This window comes from Dermacentor silvarum, chromosome 7 (assembly GCF_013339745.2).
Source record: "Dermacentor silvarum isolate Dsil-2018 chromosome 7, BIME_Dsil_1.4, whole genome shotgun sequence".
In the NCBI taxonomy this organism is placed as follows: Eukaryota; Metazoa; Arthropoda; class Arachnida; order Ixodida; family Ixodidae; genus Dermacentor; species Dermacentor silvarum.
Window position 1 is genome coordinate 147,230,417 of NC_051160.1, and position 25,710 is coordinate 147,256,126.

Sequence of the window (25,710 nt, forward strand, 5' to 3'; positions counted from 1 at the left end):
TAGAACCATAGAACTTCGCTGTAAAACTATTTACAGTCCTGTCTGAAAATATCAGACTAGAATGTTACGCTTTTTTTTTTTGAAAGGCGACAGCCATGGCTTGTTTATTGTCGACGCAAAGGACGTTAAACCTTAAGCAGACGAGAATAATTATAAATGTTTCCAAAAAATTGAAGTGTTATCAATTATTGGTATAGTACGTATGGGTATAACACACTATATTTACTGCTGTACAGTAAACTCTTGAGTAAACTGTGACCAAATGGTAAATACCTAAGCACAATTTATTCTGGCCGGTGTTAGATTTGATACACTAGCGACAACATAGCAAATATGACCATGCGGATGCACCCTGAAATATGTTAAATATTTTGCCAAAAATTGCTTTCTAATACTGACAAAGAAATCGTGGTTTTCTAATATTTTTGCAGTTTTGGGAACAACATAATCTTTTATGGACGTCCAGAACATCTGATTTTCTCTCCTCAAGTTGCAAACGGCAACAACTGCAATGCGCTAATGACTCTGGTGTCATGTTGAACCACTTACAGCTCTGGGAAGGGAAAACGTAAGTTATAGAAGTACTGCATCTTGGGCGAGTTGACATACTATTCTGCCGAAGAGCCCTCGTGTCGTGTTTCTATATCGCTCGTTATTAGTCCCGCTATTATTTTTCAGTACGTAAATTGTATGAGTTTTCGTTGTTTGTTAGATGGTATTTCCATTTTCTTTAATTTGCAGACAATATTGGGCCTACTTTTGGAATTTCGGCTCGGACGGTTCGATATATCGTGAGGTCCAGGACAGTGAGTACTATTTATTAATTTCCCATTGATAGCAATCTCAAGAGACATATCCTGCGAATGTTATATTAGTAAAGCCTCTTTTATTTTACACTATTACGTGGAGCAATAAGGTCGCAAGGTTGGTTTCGGTAGACCAAGTTGTCCTTTACAGAAGACAAAAGGGTCGCTTGCAAGAAAAGTCGGTAGACAAAAGGGTTGCTGGTAGCACGTGCTCAAATAGGAGCACTCTTGTGGTATACATTTATGAATATCTTAGAGTGATCGCGATTTGGTCACACAAACGGGGGCGTCGATGATAAATAAGCACGTGTGACAGACAGAAATTGTAGAATCCACAAAGCGTTGATCATGGGTACACTAATAGGGGCTATCGGAAAGGTGTTCCACGGGAAAGCCGAGGCTTGAAAGGTCAAGTTGCGCGAATTTCAATACAGGTGTTCCAGAAAGCCGATGACATCATGGACAACGAAGAGGGCGAAGCCGCCTCTCTCTCCACAGGACGGTGCTGGTAGCTGAGAAGTTGTCGCGCTGGCACCGGCGGAGCGGAGAGCCTGTGCAAACCTGACAGCGCTCATATAATGTCCCATATGATGCATATCACGTTAAAACAGCGGCATTGAGATGGATTGGACGCGTCGAACTGTGACCGGCATTGCTTATGCATTACTTTTCAAGCAGCTGTATTAACTGTGTGCACATTTATCTCATCGAGGATCCTAAACGTCGCATTTTCAAGCTGAAAAAAGCAATGAGAATTCTCCGCAAAAATATAGAACTTCGTTGAGAACACGTCACCACGATAAACATGTATAGGCAAATTTTCGCTCAACTAAGAAGAAGTCCGACAGTATAAAGAGTGTTTTTAGGTTTCGGAGAAGATTGCTTCTTTGATGAATTAGGAAAACCAAAAGACAAGCAAACTGGCCTACTTGAACACTCTCACTACAATTTAAGTGTGTGTCTATCTTTGAATTAAAACCGCCGTCCTTGCGCTTGCCATTTCTTGCGAACAACACAGAATGACACGTATAGCGCCATAACCCCCCCCCCCCCTCCCCAACCAGCTCCGGTAACAAAACTCCCTTCGTTAATTTCTGTTATTTTTTTGGAATTAGTCACTTTTGCTGTATTTTGCGCTCTCGTGTATCGATGCGTTTAGATTGGTGTGTATATAAGCAGCAGCGACCAAAACGACGTAAGATTGTGCATTCGGATCGTACGAGTGAAACTGCTCAGAATGCCGGTGCTACGTTATACGCGATCGCTAGCCTAGGCTGATAGTCTCTTGAACGCATACAAGCATCGTACTTTATTCACAGCATGTATATTGCCGCGTGTCTAGTGCGGCAATGACGACGACGTAAAAAGACATCGGCACATAAGCAAGAAGAAGAAGAAGCAGTGACTAGCACGCGGTATTAAAAAACCGTCCGTTATTGTTACTGCCTCTGCCGACAAGAGCACGTGAAGCACGTGAAGAAAATGCTCGAGGATGATGTGATACAGCCTTCGAAGAGTCCTTGGGCGTCTCCTGTGGTGTTGGTCAAGAAAAACGACGGCAGTTTACTCTTCTGTATTGACTACCGCAAGGTAAATCAGGTAACAAAGAAAGACGTCTATCCGTTACGGCGCATCGACGATTCACTCGACAGGTTGCGCCACGCACGCTATTTTTCCTCCGTGGACCTACGCAGCGGGTATTGGAAAACAGAAGTTCCTGAGCGAGATCGAGACCAAACTGCCTTCGTGACACCCGACGGTCTCTACGAATTTAAGGTGCTACCTTTCCGTTTGTGTACAGCGCCAGCCACTTTTCAGCGTCTAATGGACACCGTACTTTCAGGTCTAAAGTGGCATTCGTGCTTGGTATACCTCAGCGATATGATCGTTTTTTCGGCTACATTTGAAGAGCATCTAACCCGGCTACAGGCTGTTCTCCAAGCAGTACGCTCTGATGTCCTCAGGGTAAAGCCTGAAAAATGTCGTCTTGGCTTTAAGGAACTCCAATTCCTGGGCCATGTCGTCAGTAGCAAAGGTGTCCGGCCTGACTCAGACAAAATAGCTGTTACAAAATTTCCCACACCATCTAACAGGAAGGCAGTGAGACGCTTCTTGGGCCTGTGCGCCTATTATTGCCGGTTTATTGCGGACTTTTCACGTATTGCCTCACCATTGATGCGACTAACACGAGAGGATGTTCCCTTTGTTTGGGGCGAACGCGAGCAAATGGCATTTAGCGAATTACGTCAGCGTCTGCAAATGCCCCCAATTCTGGCACGCTTTGACCAGGACGCCCCGGCAGCACTTTATACCGACGCGAGTAATGTAGGTCTGGGTGTCGTGCTGGTACAATGACAAGACGTCTCCGATAAAGTGATAGCCTACGCCAGCAGAACTCTTTCGCGATCAGAAGGAAACTATTCCACCACGGAGAAGGAATGCCTCGCAGTTGTGTGGGCTGTTATTAAATTTCGCCCTTATTTATGCGGTCCCTCATTCACCGTCGTCAGTGACCACCATTCTCTGTGTTGGCTGACTAATTTAAAAGACCCCTGCGGTCGATTGGCGTGCTGGAGACCTAGGCTTGAGGAGTTCAACATGACCGTCGTATACAGGTCAGGAAAAAAGCATACCGACGCCGACTGCCTCTCTCGGTCACCTATACAGCCTTCTGTCACCGAGGATCAGGACAGAGACGCTGCATTATTGGGAGTCGCCGATACATTTACTATTTCCCAGCGGCAACGCGACGACCCAGAACTGCTTCTGCTTATTGATTTCTTGGAAGGCCGAGGCAAAGACGTGCGTCGACCGTTTGGACGCAGTCTGGCGTCATTTTGTTTGAAGGACAATGTTCTCTATAAGAATAACTTTTATCCGACGGGCAGCACCTACTTACTGGTCGTACCTGCTTCGCTTCGCAATGAAGTTCTCACCGCGTGTCATGATGAGGCCACCTCAGGTCATCTGGGCTCCACACGAACATTGTCCCGACTACGGCGGAAGTATTATTGGCCGAAGCTCCTAGCCGATGTTAAACATCATGTACGCACTTGTCCTGACTGCCAAATACGCAAAGCACCACGACAAGCCAGCTGGTCTCCTACATCCTGTAGAGGTACCGGGAACGCCCTTTGCCGAAATTGGCATGGATTTTTAGGACCGTTTCCAGCTTCAACTGCAGGGAACAGGTGGATTATTGTCGCCACCGACTACCTTACCCGTTTTTCGGAGACAAAAGCTACAGACAAAGAACAGCATCTGAAGCAGCTCGATTTTTCGTCAAAAACGTCGTGCTTAGGCACGGTGCCCCAGCGGTTGTAATTACTGACAGAGGAACCGCGTTCACGGCCGACCTTTTAGAAGCAGTTCTCAAACTCAGCGGCACAGCCCACCGGAAAACGACAGCCTATCATCCCCAGACGAATGGACTGACGGAGCGTTTGAACAAGACACTCGAAGACATGCTTCGCATGTATGTCGACGTGGACCATAAGAACTGGAACGAGATTTTGCCTTATGTAACCTTCGCATATAACACCGCTCAACAGGAATCGACTCGTATGGCACCATTCAGCTTGGTACACGGTCACGAAGCCACAACTTTGGATGCAATGCTGCCCCACGAGTGCGACGATATCCATGCAGATGCTGAATAATTTGGTCAACGTGCTGAAGAAGCCAGACAGCTTGCACGCGTACGCATCCACCACCGGCAAGACCAGGACGCAATGCGGTACAATCGTCAGCACAAATTCGTCGCCTACACACCCGGCGAGAGAGTCTGGGTTTGGATACCCATTGGGCGTAGGGGACTTTCTGAAAAACTACTCAGGCGATATTTTGGTCCATAAACAGTTATCCGACGACTGAACGACGTGAATTGCGAGGTCGTGCCCGATGGTGAAGCTTGTTCGCGGCGTCGCAAGCAACCCCCCGAAGTGGTGGATATGGTTCGCATGAAGCGGTACTTTTCCAACTGACTCACGTTTTAGTGTCTTGTACATACATACGCTCAAGTTGCGCATCCGGACGATGCTTCGCTTGGGAGGGAGGCAAATGCCGCGTGTCTAGTGGGGCAATGACGACGACGTAAAAAGACATATCGGCACATAAGCAAGAAGAAGAAGAAGCAGTGACTAGCGTGCGGTATTAAAAAACCGTCCGTTATTGTTACTGCCTCTACCGACAAGTGCGTTTCGTTTGTCCCTCGAGCTTCCGACGTCACGACAATATCGTATTCACACAGATCTTATACATCTCTATCCTCTTGGGTGCACCACCGAAAAGAATAACAGTTTGGCAATTGCCCCTGTCATAAAGTTCAACTTTTAACTTTGTACACTTCGTGGTGCTGACTTCTGCCCCTTTCTGAGTTCTTGTGCGAGAGAATACGCATGCGTTTGGTTTCTTTTCCCACGTCATTTGCTCTCTTCTTACATAATTAACCTGTATTACATATATATTGACAAGTATTTCGCTTGATTATTATCCCCACTTATCGTTATACTTCCTTTCAGTACTTATTGACATTACGGTTTTCTTACGATGCGTTTTTGTCATATATAATTTATGTACACGGTGGATGGGCTGCGCCGTGCGATTAAAACATGATTGAAGTGTTTGTTTAAGAGACTATCGCCCTAGGCAGGTGATCTGGCGTAACGCAGCACCAATATTCTGAGCAGTTTGTCTGAAAGGACCCAAACGGCAAAATATCATATTTTGCGTCCCTACCGTATGTAAAATGATTTCATGCGAATATTGCTTTCGTTTTGTAACGGAACACTAACCTCCGTCTTGTTATCGAACAAATATTTCAAAATCGATACACATACCTGCAAAGTAAGGTCTTGATTCAAAAGTACTTTTTTCGGTGATTAGTCCAAAGACGCTTGCCGTATTATATTGACTGCGTGGGTTCCCACACAGGGGTATTTTTTCAACACTGACCTTAAGCCAGTGTACTATGACGTTCTCGGTGGTGGCCGCGCCTGGAGCAATGACGTGGAAAGTGGTATGGGTTCGCGCTGGCACCTGGTCAGCAATGCAATGTCTGTGGCACAGATATCTCAGGATTTTGTAAGTCACCTATAAGCAGATATTAGTTGAGGCCCACATATAAGCGTCAACCGACGGTTACTTTCTTTTTTCTAAAGCACTCTGTAAGGTTTTCTCTCTGGATTTCTGCGTCGGGTAACTCTAATGCTTGTCTTCTTCATCAATGAGAAATATAAGAATAATGTAATACGCAAAAGAACTTGTTATTTGACGTTAAGAAACAACGTTTCTTCCGCGGCTTCATATTTTTCTATAATACTAGCGAATCTTCACGTGTGCTGAGTGGACAATGTCGCTGCTTGAAAGAGTGCGCTGAATAACCGCCAATGCATCACACATGGTCAAGTCTTCTTTCGAACTCTCACTGTGTAGCGTTCTCCCTTCTAGTGGAATTCACATTGTACGCTGCGCAACTATTGGTACCAATACAGCAAGCCCACTAGCACAAAGTGCGTGCAATATTTTCTACTTAGCCCCAGTACTAGCATACTTACTTTAAAGCGAAGCTTTCTATGTCTCACTGATTCGTTCGTGATCACCGAAACGCACTGCAGGAAAGCCAACTTACCCAATGGAACTATGTGCGCACCTGCGCACTCACTATAACAACGTCCGCGCAACTGCGCACACAATCGCACAATGGCGCACGACAAACGCATCGTAGAACACTACAGTTTACATTCGCATTTGTACCGATAAGAACAATGGGAACTGCAACGCCACGGTACCAAGGCGAACTGTATGTATCTGCTTGGCATTACGCGCTTCATGCAATGCGTTCCCGGCCGTCACCATGGGTTGGCCGTGGGTGCAGCGCACGGCAGAAGAGGCTGCCGCAAGCGAACGTAAGCGCGATCGCGACCGTGTTCGTTAGGCCGATGGCGTGTATCGGCAACGGCAGAGCCTCTGACCGTCTACGAAAGCGGTCACAAGGCAATGCTGTGCAAGTATAGAGTCGTCCGTGAAAGTGTTAGTGTGTGCGTGTATCAAAGGCTACATTATCTAAAATAAAGGCTATGTAACTTAACGAAATGTGTCTTCAATCAACTTCAACGTTCAAAAACTACAATCTTAAACAAGCAGTCAAATCACATATGCATCGCATCGGGTCGCGCAGCATTTCTTGGGTTCGATGCGTGGTCCTTAGCGTTGCACTTCACTTTGATTTAGTTTGCATGGCAGAAAGCTTTGCGTTCAACCATCTTTCTTTAAGAAAGGGGCTATGATTTTTTTGTGCCTCATAATATTTGTGGCATTTTTCTTATTAGAGACCCAGCGTCATCTTGGTTAGTGTAAGCGTCAGACAGGAAAAAGAAGAGCCATCGCCACACGTGGCTGCACCACAATGATGCGAAACGCTATAACGACGTGTCGTCTTGCCTCTTTGTCATGTCTGCATAATCGAGGCACACATTACAACTAAACTACATAGACATCGGCAATGTTGGGCCTGGTGCGTATAGTCTGCATTGGCTATTTTGGTGATATGTCTGTAATACAGCGTGACCTGTGGGAGCTGCACTGGTCTAGCCTGCTTAGCGTTGCGGCCATGTTTGGATGAAAGTCAAGGCAAGCAGGCCTGACGCGACATTGACCATCGCATTTGTGGTTGCCGTAAAAGTCTGGTTCGGGGAATTGTGAGGGCACTAAGCTTAAAATTTGTGTGCAGAATGATAACAGCTACCCTACGGGCAAAGAATTTTCGGCCAGTGGCGCTCAGCGCAGTAGTGCTCGATGTGCCCAACACAACAGTAGGTGGAACCGTGTTCGAAGATCAGCCACTATCGGTCCGTCAACGGGGTTGCGTTAAATGAAAATAACGACGCGTGAGCAGGTTAGCGTTTTGTGGCGCTGTCTTAGATAGACCATGGTTTTGTTCAGGACAGGCGGTACTCGAACAATTGCAAAGCGTGAAGCGAGCGCGCATACAACGCTGTACACCACGGAGCGCGCAACCGACGAGAGAAACCTCAGCGCTTGGAAAGGTGTGTTTTTCGCCAAGTTGAAGGCGTTCACACCTCAATAGGAGCATTTGGGGCGCAACCTTAAAAATTGCCATCATGGGAGTTGCCCAAACCTCCCTTTTTGTGCTCGCGAGGGTTTAGATGGGAATTTATGGCGCATGCTCCTTTCTCAAGCGTCTCACGCCTGAAGAAACCCAGCTGAACGCCAAGGCGTGGGTACGCTTGTGCCCGAATGTTATCTGTATCCATTGTGGCTCAAGCTCGATGTTCAGGGCATATAAAGACGATTGAAAACAGTTAATTAGTGTTTAAATTATCCTGCATGCCTAATGGGCAAATGGCGCAGAAGATGGTCACCGGACTGATCTATGCGGACGATATAGTGCTACTAGCGGGCCATACAAGATATTTGCAGACACGGATATCTGAGGCTACGCAATACCAAATCTAGGCCTTTGGTTTATCACAGAGAAATCGGGAATTGTAATTTAAATAAAGAGACGAGTAATTACGTGCAATCACGGAGGAATATTATTTAGGAGTGGAAACTCCCGTCAGCGCGGGCGCGCACGGGCGACCAGATAACGTCACAATGGTATGCGCCGACGGAGGCGCATGCAGTGGCGGCGCCTTGCGGCGCGTCATGCAAGCAGCAGCGAAAAACAAAACAAAACAAGCAGAAGCCCGGCGGGCCGCTCGGGCGTGCTCTCTTGGGCGTCTTACGCTGAAAGCAGACGACAAGCAGACGACACGGCGTTCGCTTAGCGGGCACGCCGAAACATTGAATTTTAAAAGGAAGAGATCCAGGCACCGACAAAATGGTTTAAAAATATATTTACTTTTCGGACGCCGATGTAAAATATATTTTACGGAACGTAAATATATTTTAAAATATATTTGTCTGGATCTCAGCCGTTTATATATGCATCATCCCGACCAGACGGGATTCTGTCATACTCTCGACTTCAACGTTGTATTTGTGAGCCCTTCAGTCATACAGCAACTGTTCTTGTCTGTGTCTGTTCGAGGGCTGTAATACTAACAGCGCTGCTACGATCAGTGTGTCCTTCTTGGGAATTTGGTAGCCTAAGATGGGACGCAGGTGTTTTGTTGAGTGCAAGAGCGGGTACAAGTTTTGCAGGGAGAAGGTGAGCTTCTTCAAGGCTCCGAATGATCCTGAGCACGGTGTACGAAGATAGGTGCTCCGACGGCGCACCCGCGCTGGGGCGAAAGAGCGGCCACTTCGTGTGACCGGAAGTGAGCGCCGCCGCTAGGGGCAGGACGTGTTTAGGAGGCCTTGGAGAAGCGGCGCAACGTTGCATAATTTACGACCTCCGTCAGCATTTAAACACCCATACCCAAAGATATGCATTTTTGGTATTTAGACGCCAAATCCTGAGCAGGTAGAAGGTTTCATGCCACTTACAGTCAAAATACCGTCATTTCGAACACTAGAGAGACACGTCCTCTGCTCGAGCAGACGGCGCGCTGCGCTTACCGGTGCTCGCCGCGTCGGAGTCAATCGGAATGTCAGCAGAAATATAAAGGGACGTTCCTGCAACCAAGTAGAGTTGTTTTAAGCAGGCGAACGACATATATTCATCGAACTAAAGCACTTCTGCCGCGCGTGCCCATAAAAGCGCCAGCAAAGCGAGCGAAAAAGTGGCCCCCAGAACAGGTGCTGCCCCTTGCGGCAGCGGCGTGTGTAGAGTCACACTAATGGTATCTTCGACTGGTCGCCTCGGAGCGCTCTAGAGCGCTCTCGCGAGCGGCGCTTTCTTCGGCTGGTTGAAAGAGGGTACGCGCCTTGCGTTCGACTGGTTCTTTTCGATCGCCCTCCTCCCGCGTCGAGCGCTCTGAGGCGCTCCGAGCCCTGACGTCGGAGCAGTCGCCGAGACCGAGAGCGTTTCCGGTCTCGCGTTTCCGGTATCAAGCACAGCGTCGCGACTCGCGACGTGCCGCGCGAAGTTTTTGCGTCGTTTGGACCGCGTTGTTTCGTATAATAATGGCAAGAAAAGACAGTTTGAGCGTTGCGTTGGTGCCCTCACCTTTGCTGGCTTACGTGGAATCAAGCAGCGACAGCTCCGAGAGTGACGACGACTTCAACCGTACTTGTGAGCAGAAATTTGCCCAGCTGTTCGACATGCCTAACAGTATACCGAAGGCTACAGGCTACGTGAAAAACGTTGTGCGGATGTACTCCGAGAAAGAGGTAGGACGTTACAGCGAAATACCGTGTTTCATGTACATTGAATATGCTTTCTTCGTCAGTTTCGCAGGAACTTTCGGCTTTCTAGGAAATCCTGCTACGCCTTAATTCAGCGTTTCTCCCAGTGCAGCTTCTTCCCATCGAACCAACGGCACGGTGGCTCACCAGGCAAAACGGCCAAGGAGCACATGCTTTCCTTCCTTTGGTAAGGAAACCGTAATTAAAGAGAAACTGAGACATCCACCCAAATGTAGCAATTCGCTACTATGGAAACCCAACCGGGTTCCTCGAAAGAAAGCCTCGCAGTTGAAGAAAAATTCGTCCTCGTCCGGGACTCGAACCCGGGACCACCGCCTTTCCGGGGCAGCCCTCTACCATCTGAGCTAACCAGGCAGCTAGCAGATGGCAGGGCGAAGTCGAATTTGTCGACAACTCGAAGCAAAGGCAAGTGTATGGCGTAATAGTTCAGCGGAAATCCGCTAGGTGGAGATAAGTAATTAAAGAGAAACTGAGACATCCACCCAAATGTAGCAATTCGCTACTATGGAAACCCAACCGGGTTCCTCGAAAGAAAGCCTCGCAGTTGAAGAAAAATTCGTCCTGGTCCGGGACTCGAACCCGGGACCACCGCCTTTCCGGGGCAGCCGCTCTACCATCTGAGCTAACCAGGCAGCTAGCAGATGGCAGGGCGAAGTCGAATTTGTCGACCACTCGAAGCAAAGGCAAGTGTATGGCGTAATAGTTCAGCGGAAATCCGCTAGGTGGAGATAAGTAATTAAAGAGAAACTGAGACATCCACCCAAATGTAGCAATTCGCTACTATGGAAACCCAACCGGGTTCCTCGAAAGAAAGCCTCGCAGTTGAAGAAAAATTCGTCCTGGTCCGGGACTCGAACCCGGGACCACCGCCTTTCCGGGGCAGCCGCTCTACCATCTGAGCTAACCAGGCAGCTAGCAGATGGCAGGGCGAAGTCGAATTTGTCGACAACTCGAAGCAAAGGCAAGTGTATGGCGTAATAGTTCAGCGGAAATCCGCTAGGTGGAGATAAGTAATTAAAGAGAAACTGAGACATCCACCCAAATGTAGCAATTCGCTACTATGGAAACCCAACCGGGTTCCTCGAAAGAAAGCCTCGCAGTTGAAGAAAAATTCGTCCTGGTCCGGGACTCGAACCCGGGACCACCGCCTTTCCGGGGCAGCCGCTCTACCATCTGAGCTAACCAGGCAGCTAGCAGATGGCAGGGCGAAGTCGAATTTGTCGACAACTCGAAGCAAAGGCAAGTGTATGGCGTAATAGTTCAGCGGAAATCCGCTAGGTGGAGATAAGTAATTAAAGAGAAACTGAGACATCCACCCAAATGTAGCAATTCGCTACTATGGAAACCCAACCGGGTTCCTCGAAAGAAAGCCTCGCAGTTGAAGAAAAATTCGTCCTGGTCCGGGACTCGAACCCGGGACCACCGCCTTTCCGGGGCAGCCGCTCTACCATCTGAGCTAACCAGGCAGCTAGCAGATGGCAGGGCGAAGTCGAATTTGTCGACAACTCGAAGCAAAGGCAAGTGTATGGCGTAATAGTTCAGCGGAAATCCGCTAGGTGGAGATAAGTAATTAAAGAGAAACTGAGACATCCACCCAAATGTAGCAATTCGCTACTATGGAAACCCAACCGGGTTCCTCGAAAGAAAGCCTCGCAGTTGAAGAAAAATTCGTCCTGGTCCGGGACTCGAACCCGGGACCACCGCCTTTCCGGGGCAGCCGCTCTACCATTTGAGCTAACCAGGCAGCTAGCAGATGGCAGGGCGAAGTCGAATTTGTCAGCAACTCGAAGCAAAGGCAAGTGTATGGCGTAATAGTTCAGCGGAAATCCGCTAGGTGGAGATAAGTAATTAAAGAGAAACTGAGACATCCACCCTAATGTAGCAATTCGCTACTATGGAAACCCAACCGGGTTCCTCGAAAGAAAGCCTCGCAGTTGAAGAAAAATTCGTCCTGGTCCGGGACTCGAACCCGGGACCACCGCCTTTCCGGGGCAGCCGCTCTACCATCTGAGCTAACCAGGCAGCTAGCAGATGGCAGGGCGAAGTCGAATTTGTCGACAACTCGAAGCAAAGGCAAGTGTATGGCGTAATAGTTCAGCGGAAATCCGCTAGGTGGAGATAAGTAATTAAAGAGAAACTGAGACATCCACCCAAATGTAGCAATTCGCTACTATGGAAACCCAACCGGGTTCCTCGAAAGAAAGCCTCGCAGTTGAAGAAAAATTCGTCCTGGTCCGGGACTCGAACCCGGGACCACCGCCTTTCCGGGGCAGCCGCTCTACCATCTGAGCTAACCAGGCAGCTAGCAGATGGCAGGGCGAAGTCGAATTTGTCGACAACTCGAAGCAAAGGCAAGTGTGTGGCGTAATAGTTCAGCGGAAATCCGCTAGGTGGAGATAAGTAATTAAAGAGAAACTGAGACATCGACCCAAATGTAGCAATTCGCTACTATGGAAACCCAACCGGGTTCCTCGAAAGAAAGCCTCGCAGTTGAAGAAAAATTCGTCCTGGTCCGGGACTCGAACCCGGGACCACCGCCTTTCCGGGGCAGCCGCTCTACCATCTGAGCTAACCAGGCAGCTAGCAGATGGCAGGGCGAAGTCGAATTTGTCGACAACTCGAAGCAAAGGCAAGTGTATGGCGTAATAGTTCAGCGGAAATCCGCTAGGTGGAGATAAGTAATTAAAGAGAAACTGAGACATCCACCCAAATGTAGCAATTCGCTACTATGGAAACCCAACCGGGTTCCTCGAAAGAAAGCCTCGCAGTTGAAGAAAAATTCGTCCTGGTCCGGGACTCGAACCCGGGACCACCGCCTTTCCGGGGCAGCCGCTCTACCATTTGAGCTAACCAGGCAGCTAGCAGATGGCAGGGCGAAGTCGAATTTGTCGACAACTCGAAGCAAAGGCAAGTGTATGGCGTAATAGTTCAGCGGAAATCCGCTAGGTGGAGATAAGTAATTAAAGAGAAACTGAGACATCCACCCTAATGTAGCAATTCGCTACTATGGAAACCCAACCGGGTTCCTCGAAAGAAAGCCTCGCAGTTGAAGAAAAATTCGTCCTGGTCCGGGACTCGAACCCGGGACCACCGCCTTTCCGGGGCAGCCGCTCTACCATCTGAGCTAACCAGGCAGCTAGCAGATGGCAGGGCGAAGTCGAATTTGTCGACAACTCGAAGCAAAGGCAAGTGTATGGCGTAATAGTTCAGCGGAAATCCGCTAGGTGGAGATAAGTAATTAAAGAGAAACTGAGACATCCACCCAAATGTAGCAATTCGCTACTATGGAAACCCAACCGGGTTCCTCGAAAGAAAGCCTCGCAGTTGAAGAAAAATTCGTCCTGGTCCGGGACTCGAACCCGGGACCACCGCCTTTCCGGGGCAGCCGCTCTACCATCTGAGCTAACCAGGCAGCTAGCAGATGGCAGGGCGAAGTCGAATTTGTCGACAACTCGAAGCAAAGGCAAGTGTGTGGCGTAATAGTTCAGCGGAAATCCGCTAGGTGGAGATAAGTAATTAAAGAGAAACTGAGACATCGACCCAAATGTAGCAATTCGCTACTATGGAAACCCAACCGGGTTCCTCGAAAGAAAGCCTCGCAGTTGAAGAAAAATTCGTCCTGGTCCGGGACTCGAACCCGGGACCACCGCCTTTCCGGGGCAGCTGCTCTACCATCTGAGCTAACCAGGCAGCTAGCAGATGGCAGGGCGAAGTCGAATTTGTCGACAACTCGAAGCAAAGGCAAGTGTATGGCGTAATAGTTCAGCGGAAATCCGCTAGGTGGAGATAAGTAATTAAAGAGAAACTGAGACATCCACCCAAATGTAGCAATTCGCTACTATGGAAACCCAACCGGGTTCCTCGAAAGAAAGCCTCGCAGTTGAAGAAAAATTCGTCCTGGTCCGGGACTCGAACCCGGGACCACCGCCTTTCCGGGGCAGCCGCTCTACCATCTGAGCTAACCAGGCAGCTAGCAGATGGCAGGGCGAAGTCGAATTTGTCGACAACTCGAAGCAAAGGCAAGTGTATGGCGTAATAGTTCAGCGGAAATCCGCTAGGTGGAGATAAGTAATTAAAGAGAAACTGAGACATCCACCCAAATGTAGCAATTCGCTACTATGGAAACCCAACCGGGTTCCTCGAAAGAAAGCCTCCCAGTTGAAGAAAAATTCGTCCTGGTCCGGGACTCGAACCCGGGACCACCGCCTTTCCGGGGCAGCCGCTCTACCATCTGAGCTAACCAGGCAGCTAGCAGATGGCAGGGCGAAGTCGAATTTGTCGACAACTCGAAGCAAAGGCAAGTGTGTGGCGTAATAGTTCAGCGGAAATCCGCTAGGTGGAGATAAGTAATTAAAGAGAAACTGAGACATCCACCCAAATGTAGCAATTCGCTACTATGGAAACCCAACCGGGTTCCTCGAAAGAAAGCCTCGCAGTTGAAGAAAAATTCGTCCTGGTCCGGGACTCGAACCCGGGACCACCGCCTTTCCGGGCGGTGGTCCAAGCGTGATTCAAGCGTGACCTTAGATGCGGAATGAAACGCGAATTGAAGAAAAAAATGTGCAATGACTTAACTGCATGGTGCGTCACCGCTGTGTAGCGTAATAATGTAATAAGAAAATGTGAGCGTGTGGCAGTGAATGAAGCAAATATCGAAACAGTGTAGGACGGTTTAAGGGCGATATATCTGTATTTTGTGCTCTAATGATACACGCCGTGTGTGACGTGTTTCTGTCAACGTTCAACGAGCACTGCCGATGTTCAGGAAATGAAAAACGGGCGTGCTCTATCCGGATAATATCCCTTTATGCATGACGCCCCCGTGAAAGAATTATTGCTACCTTCCTTGCGTATTTTAACGCAAATATGACCATGATTATGTGTTAGGTACGCCAAAGTTTGAAAGTGCTCATGCGATGTGAAGAGCTGACGAACGCACTGGGATGAAGGTACATAACGGTAAACTTTGTGGCATTTCGTTATGCAGTAGTGCAGTTTGTTGCTAATGACCTGCTCATTTCTTTCATGTACCCAGGTATGCGGCCAACAAGGCTTCCATGAGGGAGGTGTCTGTTCTTTTTGACACAGCTTAATCAACACAACTGGTTATTATAAATAGGGTTCTCCACTTCATGTGCAGCATTGCACCAGAGGAGATCTACTTTTCAAGCAACAAGGAAGCTGTTGCAAGAGAATTTGAAAAGGTAAGTTTACTTTTTTTGGTGCATGCATTGGAAACAAACGTAAGAGATGATGGATCCCATTGTACACATACTGAGCACTTGCATCAAGATCATATGAAACCAAGAATGTGTTGAGGCCAATATGGCTGGTTGAAATGAGCGGTACAGGTACTAGTTGCAGATTTCATCATTTTCCCAGGGTCGTTGCTTTTGACTCGCATATTTGTGAGTAATATTGCGTGCTACCATCCAAATAATTTAATGTCTTGGAAAGCAGAAAAACATTGTCTGTTTATTACTCATTTTATGTTGCTTTTGTCATTCACTGTTCTTTCATGTTTTGTATGTGACTCACTTGCAATAGTCTGCATGTATTAATGAGCAGATGTGGGTACTTCATGGTAAACATACCTTTCTTCAGGTTGCTGGATTTCCCAACGTACTGGGTGTATTGACGGAACATACATTCCAATCAGGTGCCCGAACAACAAACTCAGATCAACGTAACAAGCAGACACGACCAAGTTTCAATCACCATTCAAGGCATATGCGACAGCAATGGGAGATTTGAAGACGTTTTTACAGGCACCCCCAGCAAGATCCACGATGCCAGAGTCCTTAGGCTGTCAACAGTGAACGAGGATCTGCCAACAATCTGCCAAATCAACCAGTACCACGTTCTTGGAGATGCTGCCTATCCAATACGGGAACACCTTCTTACACCATACAAAGATTTTGGTGCCATGACAGATGCGCAGATTGTGTACAACCATCGTCACTCTTCGACGCGTGTCGTGATTGAGAACGCATTCGGCCGCCTCAAACAGAGGTTCCGCCAACTGCGGTACATTGAATTCCAAACTGTGGACAAGATAACGCAATTCATCATTGCTTGCACAATATTTGCCTTGACATTGGGGATTTAAATGTTGACGACATCCTAACTGATGACGACCTGCAGGAAAGACAACAAGAGATCGCTCAGCATCGCATTCTCCGAGAGGAAGAATGCAAGGAAGCAAGCCAGTCCATACCGACACAGAGAGAGTCAGCCCTGCGGCGCCTTGGTGAACTGAAGCGGAGCAACCTGGCACAGCGTTTATAAGTTTGCTCATTCTGTCATGATGGTGTAAAAAAAGTGTGCAAGAAGCATTTCTATTATTTATGAACAAGGCATAAGACACAGTGCTTTTAAAGTTTTATTGACGCAAGCAGTTGTTGCGTTTATGGTTCTGAAATGAACTGCATCTCCTTTTTGCAATGAAAAAAAAAACGCTACTCGCGTAAAAAATGTCCAGCTGCTTTGGAGTTGAAATAAATATGCAATTAGGTTGCAACCTTGTTTACGGTGTGCCTCGCTGTGTGCTCACTCTCCTTTCCTTGTCGATCTTCCACAGTGCGTCCATGAAATCTGCATGTGCTTGGAGGATTTCTTGATGTCGCTGTGCACGTGCTTCCTCGCGCTTTCTTTCTCTTTCTTCTTTTCGAGCTTCGCGCTGTTCGTTCATTTTGTGCATCTCATCAAAAAACATCTTCATATGCTTCATACGGTCAGTACTTGGCCGTTGATTTCTTGGGCGCGCAGCTCTTCCTTTGGGTGTAGTACCATCACAATGAAGCCTGCCATTTTCCACTTGCTCTGGAAGTGCTGTGTCGATGAAGCCCTGGCTATTGTCATCCAGGTTTGATATTGATGATACGAGGTTTGGGTCCTCCGCAGTCGCAGGTGCAGCAGAAGGTACCTTCTTGTATGTCACTTTCTTTACTCCCCGAAGAACCTCTGGTTCTAGGCTGTCATCTATAGCTCGAATCGCTGCAAACTCTTCCTAAAACACCACATTGCAGCGTGAATGGCCAGACGTGTGATTGTTGCGATCTTCATTGCGTTTGCGTTTCGCAATGGTCTTAAAACGAGTCTCGCACTGAATACCAGTTCGCACAACATTGATTAAAGCAAACATATCACGGCCAATTTGCTCAAACATTTCCCTCTTGCATTTAAACTTCTTCATTGGCCCCACAGATGGCGCATACTTGGCATAATAATCAAGAAGCAGCTTTGTCTCTCTATCACTTCAGGTAGCTGTAAATAAGATGGGAAACGTTTCAGATAAAGTGACAGACAACTGCGAGTCACAGTTGTTAAGGTACCATTGTATAAAACAAGGTTTGTTGCACAAAAAGCCAAATGTACAGTAAAATTTGTTAAATGAACTGAATAGGTGTAGGGCACTGCTACAATATTCTGTAAGGTGCACCTCCAGACTGCCTTGAACAGAGAAAAGTTACCAAAGACACCATTACATAATGCTGCTCTCAATGAATACGAACAGCGCAGTCACTGTTGCGTTACCTCCTTGAACAAGAATACATTGGAGGCGTTAAGCATTGAGGTGTTAATGGAATGAGTACAAAGTAACATTAAAGAGCAACACTTTAGGCTAAAGTGATGATGAATGTAGTGTTTTGTGTCGCAAGGGCCACGTATGGTCAGTCTTTAGGCTTGAGACTAAAGTGTTGTCTGCTAGAGTATGTGCGTTGGTTGAAAGATGAAGAATGCAGTGTAAAATTTTCCTAAAGGAATTATGCATCTGGAGATGGTGTCAGCATGTGAGGGTGACTAGACTGTGTTCAAAGCGTTTTAACACATTACAGCAGTTTTTTAAGGTAAGTGTTCTGAAGACTAAGTGAGGTTTCAACAGCGCCAATAAAACAAGGACGCGAAGAAACAAATAGCACAGACAAGAGCTGACTGCCAACTGGAAGTTTATTTGAAGTTCTTCAGCCATTTATACATTTTCCGGCAAAGGCACGCGTACACTAGTCACATAAACATCTGCAAAATCCACATCGTAGTATGTCATGCAAAAAAAGTATTCCTTTCTCCAACAAAGCGAGATTATGTCGAGCTTTTTTGCATGCCAGATTATGATATTTCTGATTTTGCCGATGTTTATGTGACTGGTGTGCGCATGCCTATGCTGGAAAAAGTATAACTGGCTGAAGAATTTGAAATAAACTTCCAGTTGGCAGTCAGCGCTTGTCTGTGGCACTTGTTTCTTGGTGTCCTTGTTTTATTCACGCTGTTCAAACCTCAGTTCTAGATATGAACCAACTAGCTCTCATCAAGACTTTACTGAAGTAGTTATTGTAACGAGCTGAAAATGTTTACATACCATTTACAGAAGAGGAACCACGAGATTGTCGATGTTGCTCTATTGCTGGATCTCCTGACAGGTCATCAGTTGCTGCACTGCCTGTGGAACAAAACAAAAAGGCACACTTTTTATACGAGGCTACTTAATCTCTATACAAATTCAAATAAATGAGCAGATCGAGCAGTGAGCTTAATGTACGCAATTTTTACCGAAACTAATTTCACATAATAGAACTGATAACTTGGCTAGTTGGTAAAATATGCCAGTAACCATAATTATCTACTGAAGCAGCATGATGTTATGTGCAAGACGAGGAGTAGACATAGGCATCATATTTTCACAACAGTTAGGGGAAAGGAGAAGCTAGTTGTGCAGTGTGAATAGATATGATTTTCACAGGCATGAAAACATCCACGACGAAGCACTGTGTAATGAACAATGTGCACCAATGTGTTCGGTGTGCAAGCCTAGACAGCTGTAAGTGAGCAACCCCAATTTTGCCATGTCAACTAGTTCAAACAGCTGCGTCTATGCAAACCGCGCTGAATTACTGACACTATGTCGTTACATCATAATGTAGTTCAATGGGTATCATATATGCTGTGCCAGATTTTCAACTTCAAATGACTGTAAAATTGAAACAGAGTGTCAGTGTTAAGAACCAATAGTAAAATGACGTGTGAAAATCCTTAATATCTTGGATGGCTATGGATGGATCGTGGCCCTTTGCTTTTCATTATAGCTAAACTGTAGGCACACTGCAACGTTTCACATTTCGGATGCGATAGGCACAAACAGTACATATGCGAAAATCCACGAATGGAAGTGCATGCCCACAGTCTCAAAATATGGGTACACAATTGCTATATTAACAGAAGGTACAGAACATACAGAAGGTAAACCGAGCAAAACGAATGATTACACATGTCAAAGTGAAAAGCTAAATGCTCCTTCAAAATGCATTTATTTTACAAAGATAGCCATTCTCACATATCAACATAACTTTCAGCATCCCAGGCAAACGCCTTGTACAATAAAAGTGCACTGCAACCTCTAGACAAGCAAGAGGCAGCTTCAGGCTTCCACAAGTGGCAACTTTAGCTATGTGCCAAGTCACAAAAATATTCAAAGCGCTTTCGAGACATGACATCCCAACACCTCCACTTTCAGGGAATATTCATGGCTGTTGCTTTGCATAAATTCTTACATACCAGTAGCAGGAGTGCTACAGCCTGACTGCAGCGATGGTAAAGTATACAAGCTTTTCACCATGCTTGGAGAATTCATGTCTACAGCCGTTTTTTTTTCACGGAACGACATATACACTGCAAGCGCACACGCCAGATAAAAGCAGCAGTTGGCGAGCATCGTCAGCCCAGTTAGCAAAAACATGCCAGCGCTACATCGTTTGCGTCAGTACTCGGGGGATAGCTACGTCGCTCGCTACTTTAACCGGCCCACTGCGTCGCCACAAATAAACTGTTTACGCTAAATGGTTTCAATAAACAGTGTTTCAATAAAGATTGTTTGTCAACACTAGTGTGAGGCTTACACGCGTACACGACTTCAAAAGTATCTCTCGTTACGCAATCGTAAAGAAAGAGGCTCGCGATTAATGGCATGCACGTTAAAAACCTCACGTGGTCAGAATACCGAGTCTACCACCTACGGGATCCTGCATAATCATATCGTGGCTCTGTGAAGTTAAGCCCCAGAATTTCATTATTTTCAACTAATGACAGCGGCACGAAATTCCGGCAACAAAGCAAATGTCAATACAACCACTTTGCAGCAGTTCAAGTATTCACACAGATGTTTAGTGTAGTAAACAAAAACTTACCGCCCGCAAGCATTGTCAGAAAAAGAACCTGCGCAGTTGTTGGCGACGGTGCTCTGGATTCCACCGTCGCACCAAACGGTCGTATCCGCTCGTCCGCCATTTTGCTTGGAAGCATCAGGGGCGTTGGCTTGGCTTCGACACGGCTTCAACTCGAAACTGGATTTTTGCTGTAGCCACGTGACTTCGTATTGCATTTCCTCCTCTAAGTGCGAGTCCCACGTTCGACTAGCACGCTTGTCCTCTGCCTCCGAGTTCGAGACATGCCGGTTCTGCCCGACTCTGATTCGGAGGATGGAAGTGACCAGTAGAAGATAGCAAAAGTGGCCGCGCCTCGCGCCGCCGTCGGATCACCTTCCTTTTTACACTGTGATCCTGAGCGTCTGAAAGCATGGGCTGCGGCGATTCCTGGGGGCGGCCGTCAGCTCACATCGAGAGATTGCGTCTGCGAGAAGCACTTCACGAGCAGCATGATGAGACGTGATAAATACTACGGTGAGCTTAGAGGCGAGGTAATCTTATACCAGCCGAAAAAAACTGGACTTCGTGCAGAGGCTGTTCCCTGCATCTTTCTTCCGTCTGCAGCATCTCTGACATCCTCGAAAAAGAAGCCGCCTTCACGAGAAGCGCCATCAAATACCAGTCATGCTACCGTTAAATGATCAACACTGAGTGTATACGACAAGCCAGGAACATCAACGGCGGTGAACGTCAGTGGTGTTAGCACAGCGTGTGAGGCCCATGAGCTTGAAGAAAATCAGCTCTCATTGCATGCATGCGACGGCGATCTTCCATGTGCCACTACCAGTAGCTCCAACGCGCTATGCGCTTCAGCAAAGCAGTGCAAAGCTACCACCACTCCTGCGACAGACGTGCAGTCATGCGGCTCCCCGTCTGAACAGTGCTTGCTTCACAAACTCATGAAAGAGAAGCCTGTCAGCTTGCCGAGCCCAGCATGGAATCGCCATGGAATGAGCATGGAAGGCGTTGAAAGTATTTGTTTCGCGGAACTCTGGAAAGCTTCAGCAACTTCACTAGTTATTATTATCAAGAGTTTAGAGCTAGCAATGTGTGGAGAGGGGCTGAAAGTAAGCCAATATGTTTTCGAGCGCGAAGTGAGCAGTAAGGTGTTCAAAGTTCCCTGTGGCCTCCACGAGATCCCAGAAATCACTGAATTGCTTGACTCATTTCATAAAAGCGTTGTCTGCGGTGGCGGTCCTGCAAAGAGCAAGTTTCTCGGTATCCAATTAGAATGCGCCACAGCTGATGGACTCGGATTCTGGAGGCATAGAAATTGTTCCCTGCTTCTTGGTGCTTCTGAAACACAATGCAGATCATGCAAATCCATAGACAACACACTGCGTGTTCACAAAGCACGGAAAGAAAAACGAGTAAAAGATACACGCATACGACTTCCGGTGAGTCCCTCGACGAGACCGAAGTTGGAAGCATTGCGAGAGCAGCGTATTGCCTCCTACTGCTCAAAGTTAAAGCTCCAGAAAAGGAAGCAAGCACATATCGATGAACTGCTGAAATATAAAGCGCAAGTTAAACACCTTGAAGACAACGAAGTGGAAGATCTGGCAAAGAAAGCGGGGTTCCCGGAAATGCCCCACGTGCTGTTAACGGAGTGCATAGCTGCCGCAAAAGCTACGCCAAAACAGGGAAGGCGTTACACATACAACTGGCTGCTACTGTGTCTCCTTCCGCACATTGGTTCGCCATCAAGCTACAGGTTTCTTCGGGAAAGCGACATATTGCCTTTGCCCTGTTTTAGAACCGTAAGGAAATACATCGCTACCGTAGGGATGAAATGTGGTTTCGATTTGGATTTCTTTGCGGCACTGAAAAAGAAATTAGATGAGAAATCTTGCTTCCAAAGGCATGACATGCTTCTCTTCGACGAAGTGCTGGTAAGGGAAAGAAAATGTGTGGACTCAAAAACGCTAACCTACATCGGCCTCGTCGACTACGGTGAGGATAGCGGTGAAACATCTGCGTTGGCCAACCACGGACTTGTGTTTGTTTTGTCCGTTCGGAGAAAATTATCCACAACCTATCGGGGTGTTTGCATCAAGGGGAGCGGCGAAGGGAACTGTTCTGAGCCAGTTGGTGCTGCAAGCGATAGTGATGTTCGAAAACTCAGGCGCAATTGTTGACGGCGTTATGTGTGATGGTGCCAGCACCAACAGGAAAATGTGGACTGAGCTTGGTGTCAGTAGAAAACTCGACACAGCCAAGCACTTCTTTGAGCACCCGATGGATGAAGACAGAAAGGTGTACGTATTTTCGGACGTGCCGCACCTATTTAGGTGCATTAGAAATAGACTATTAAAGCAACGCCTGCTCAAAGTGAAAGGACAGTGGCTTAAATGGTTGGTATATGTAGCTGTCCACAAGGCAGATCTGAAGAATTCCGGTGGCTTGAAAGTATGCCCCAAAATAACAAGCCGCCACGTGCACCCCTCAAACATGGATCTTATGCGTGTTAAACTCGCAACGCAGGTGTTCAGCATATCTATATGGCTTTGGCCATCAAGTACTACATCGAGCGGAACGTATTCAATGCACTGGAGGCGGCACGTACTGTGGAGTTTACAGAACGTATCAATGGCCTAATTGATGCAATGAACTGGCGACAACCCGGCGACTCAGTGCGCAAGGAAAGCAAGGAAATTCTTGTAATGAAGGAATCGCTGCTATGGCTCGACGACTGGGAACGCGATCTCAACTTAGGGGTTATCACCAAAAATGTTCCTGACTCCATTAACAGCGGAAGGCCTCCGAGTATCCATCTTATCTACGTTAGACCTGTCAGAATATCTGCTAACAGAATGCGGCTTCAAATATGTTCTCACTGCCAAATTCAATCAAGACCCTCTGGAACGATTCTTCGGAAAAGTCCGACAGGCAGCTGCTGAAAACGACCACCCCGACATGCCAACGTCCCTTCAGCTGTACAGAATGCTCGCCGTGTACAGTCTGCGGACACCGCCCAAGTTCGGCAACTGCGAAGCGCGATAAGAAGCGCCTGTTATTGATTTTACTGCCTTTAGAGCTACATTCAAGAAAAACAAAACCGACGGGTCGAACTTAGACATGCTTAAAGCAAAGCTCGACGGCCTCATTGAAACTGAAGAGTGGGATTGTGACGACATGGTGCAAGTTGACTCCAGCAGTGCCGATGTTGACGCCATTCTGTACTATGTAACAGGGTTAGTCAGCCGAAGAATGACGAAGTTCCTTCCCTGCGCAAAATGCAGGCAGTCTCTCTCAGTCACAACCAGGAGTACGCCGGAGGCAGCGCTGACACACTACAAGACACGAGGCGGTCTCACGCACCCCAACTCACAATTATGCGAAATGCTTCGCTTTGCTGAGAATTTCTTTTCGAAGAGCATGCATGACTGCGATATGTTCTGGCGCACCATTGAACACGTTCTGGACAATTTCCCGTTGACCTTCCCAAGCAACGAGCAAAAGAATGAGGCCATTGCAAAGATACTGCGGTGTTATGTCGCTATGCGCATGAGACAACACTGCCTCTGCGAAGTCAGGAACAGTGTGAAAGTATCGCAAGAGAAAAAAATAAGCTATCGAGGCTGTGCACAAACTGATGCTAGAATACCATGCACATTTGTGAGTGAACTTCCATGTGCGTGCGGATGTTTCTGTCGTGTCACTTATGCGTGTGGTTAAGTGAACGTTCCTTTCAAGTTATACGTAGAGGATATTTTGCGTGCCGTCTTTGTAGTACATGTTCACAGTGAATTTGTCCCTAAGGACGTGGACATTTGTATTTGTATATTATTACCTGCGCATCTTCTTTTAAGGTAAAAGTAGAGCACAATGTATGTGCAGTACGCTGAAACGGTATAAAAATGCATGATGGACCATATAAAGCGATACACCCTTTCTATTGCAATCTCTTTTCTACCGACCAAGTAGTACCCGCTTGTTGCCTTCTAGGATGCAACTAGTCGTAAACGCTGTGCCGTACGACGCCCGCGCTCTCCACCAGCACATGAAACTCAGCTTGGTCACATACTCGAAGAAATTCAAGGCATGTTTGCCTTCGACGAATGCCAGCAGCGCTTTTACCCATCCAATCAAAGTCATCGGGTGAGTGTTAAACACCGTGTACAACCGGAAGATACGGATAATCTTATGATAACGGTCATCAAAAGGGATGAGTTTTATTTTTTACTGTGGTCAAATGACTGAAGCGTAGCACCAATGGCTGTCCGGGCTACCAGCGCTAAAGAAGCGCGCGGCCGAACGGGAGCAGACGCGACCGGTTGCCTTGGCAACCAAACGGCAATAGTTTTTTGTCGGCCGCCAGGTGCCGCCAGCTTGACAGTGGCTCCGTGGGCATGTGACCTTTTCTGGTCGCTGCAACTAGCGTAATTTCCACTGCTAAAGGTTTCTTGCTCCGTGCGTGCAGTCAATTCAACAGCAAGTCATACCCATAGTCAAGCAATATAAATACCTCGGCGTATACATAAACGAAGGAACGACTTATCTAGAACCCAGCAAGATAAACTGAAAATAAAGGGGTAGCATTATGGATCAGTTATAAGACAGAGCACTTTGGGGCCACACATATTATGATGTGCGTGGTATCTATTAATGAGTATGGCTCCAAGTTCAAATGCGAACGCTCCACAAATATGATTCTATGCTTAAAATCGGATATCTTGTCGGGGCTGGATGTTAACCAAAGTTCGTTAGAACGGTTCGGTTTGGGAGCCCACAGGAAAAGCACAAATGAGGTGGTGGAGGGTGACAAGCGTTGGGCGTCTATTGAAGTTACAGAAACGGAGAGCAAAATTAGTTTTGAAGAAAGGGTCAGGAACATGGATAAAAATAAATAGGCGGCTAAAGTGCACAAGTATCTGTACCTGAAAAGCGCGGACGCAGAATAGAGAAAGAGGTCAAATAAGTTGGTAACCAAGTACAGGATAATCGAAACTGTAAATAGACAACAAGGGGTCATCAGAAAAAAGTTGACAGAAATTGAGGCAGTGAATTGAATGCAAAGAATTGAAACAAGAAAAGAACAAGGACATTCACAAAAAATAAGAAACAAATCAGAAAGGAAAATTTGTACGATAACAGGAAGGAAAGTGCCTAGCTATTTGATGCTCGAGCTTGTTGGCTAAGGACACCAACATAACCGAGCAAATTTTCACATTTATATGGCGCACGTGTATGCTGCAACAAAAATCCGGAGACGACTTAGCACATCCTAATTGAATGCGACGGGATTCACCCAGTGTAATGTACACCTTCAAGAAGCGCTTTACTTTAATGTCGACGGATGCCACATGAACTTAAGTTAAAGTTAACTTAGAGCCGTTTAGAGTATAGGAGGAAAAATCAGGGAACAGATTGACACGACCTGATCTGTTAAAAGCAAGGGTAGCGGTACAAGGTAGATAGAGAAGTTTTGA

At 47.0% G+C, this 25,710-nt stretch overlaps 2 long non-coding RNA genes across 2 annotated transcripts in view; both read left to right on the forward strand.

Moving 5' to 3' along the window:
- Nucleotides 1-436: 436 nt before the first annotated feature.
- The window catches only part of LOC125946577 (uncharacterized), a 31,025-nt gene continuing 5,751 nt past the window's right edge, over nucleotides 437-25,710 (forward strand). The window contains exons 1-2 of the long non-coding RNA XR_007467671.1: nucleotides 437-568; nucleotides 742-806. This is a non-coding gene — a long non-coding RNA (uncharacterized LOC125946577). The remainder of the gene's footprint in view (nucleotides 569-741; nucleotides 807-25,710) is intronic.
- On the forward strand, nucleotides 10,123-16,554 carry LOC125946578 (uncharacterized). Its single transcript, XR_007467672.1, has 3 exons — nucleotides 10,123-10,245; nucleotides 15,115-15,283; nucleotides 16,224-16,554. It is a non-coding gene; the product is annotated as an uncharacterized LOC125946578 (long non-coding RNA).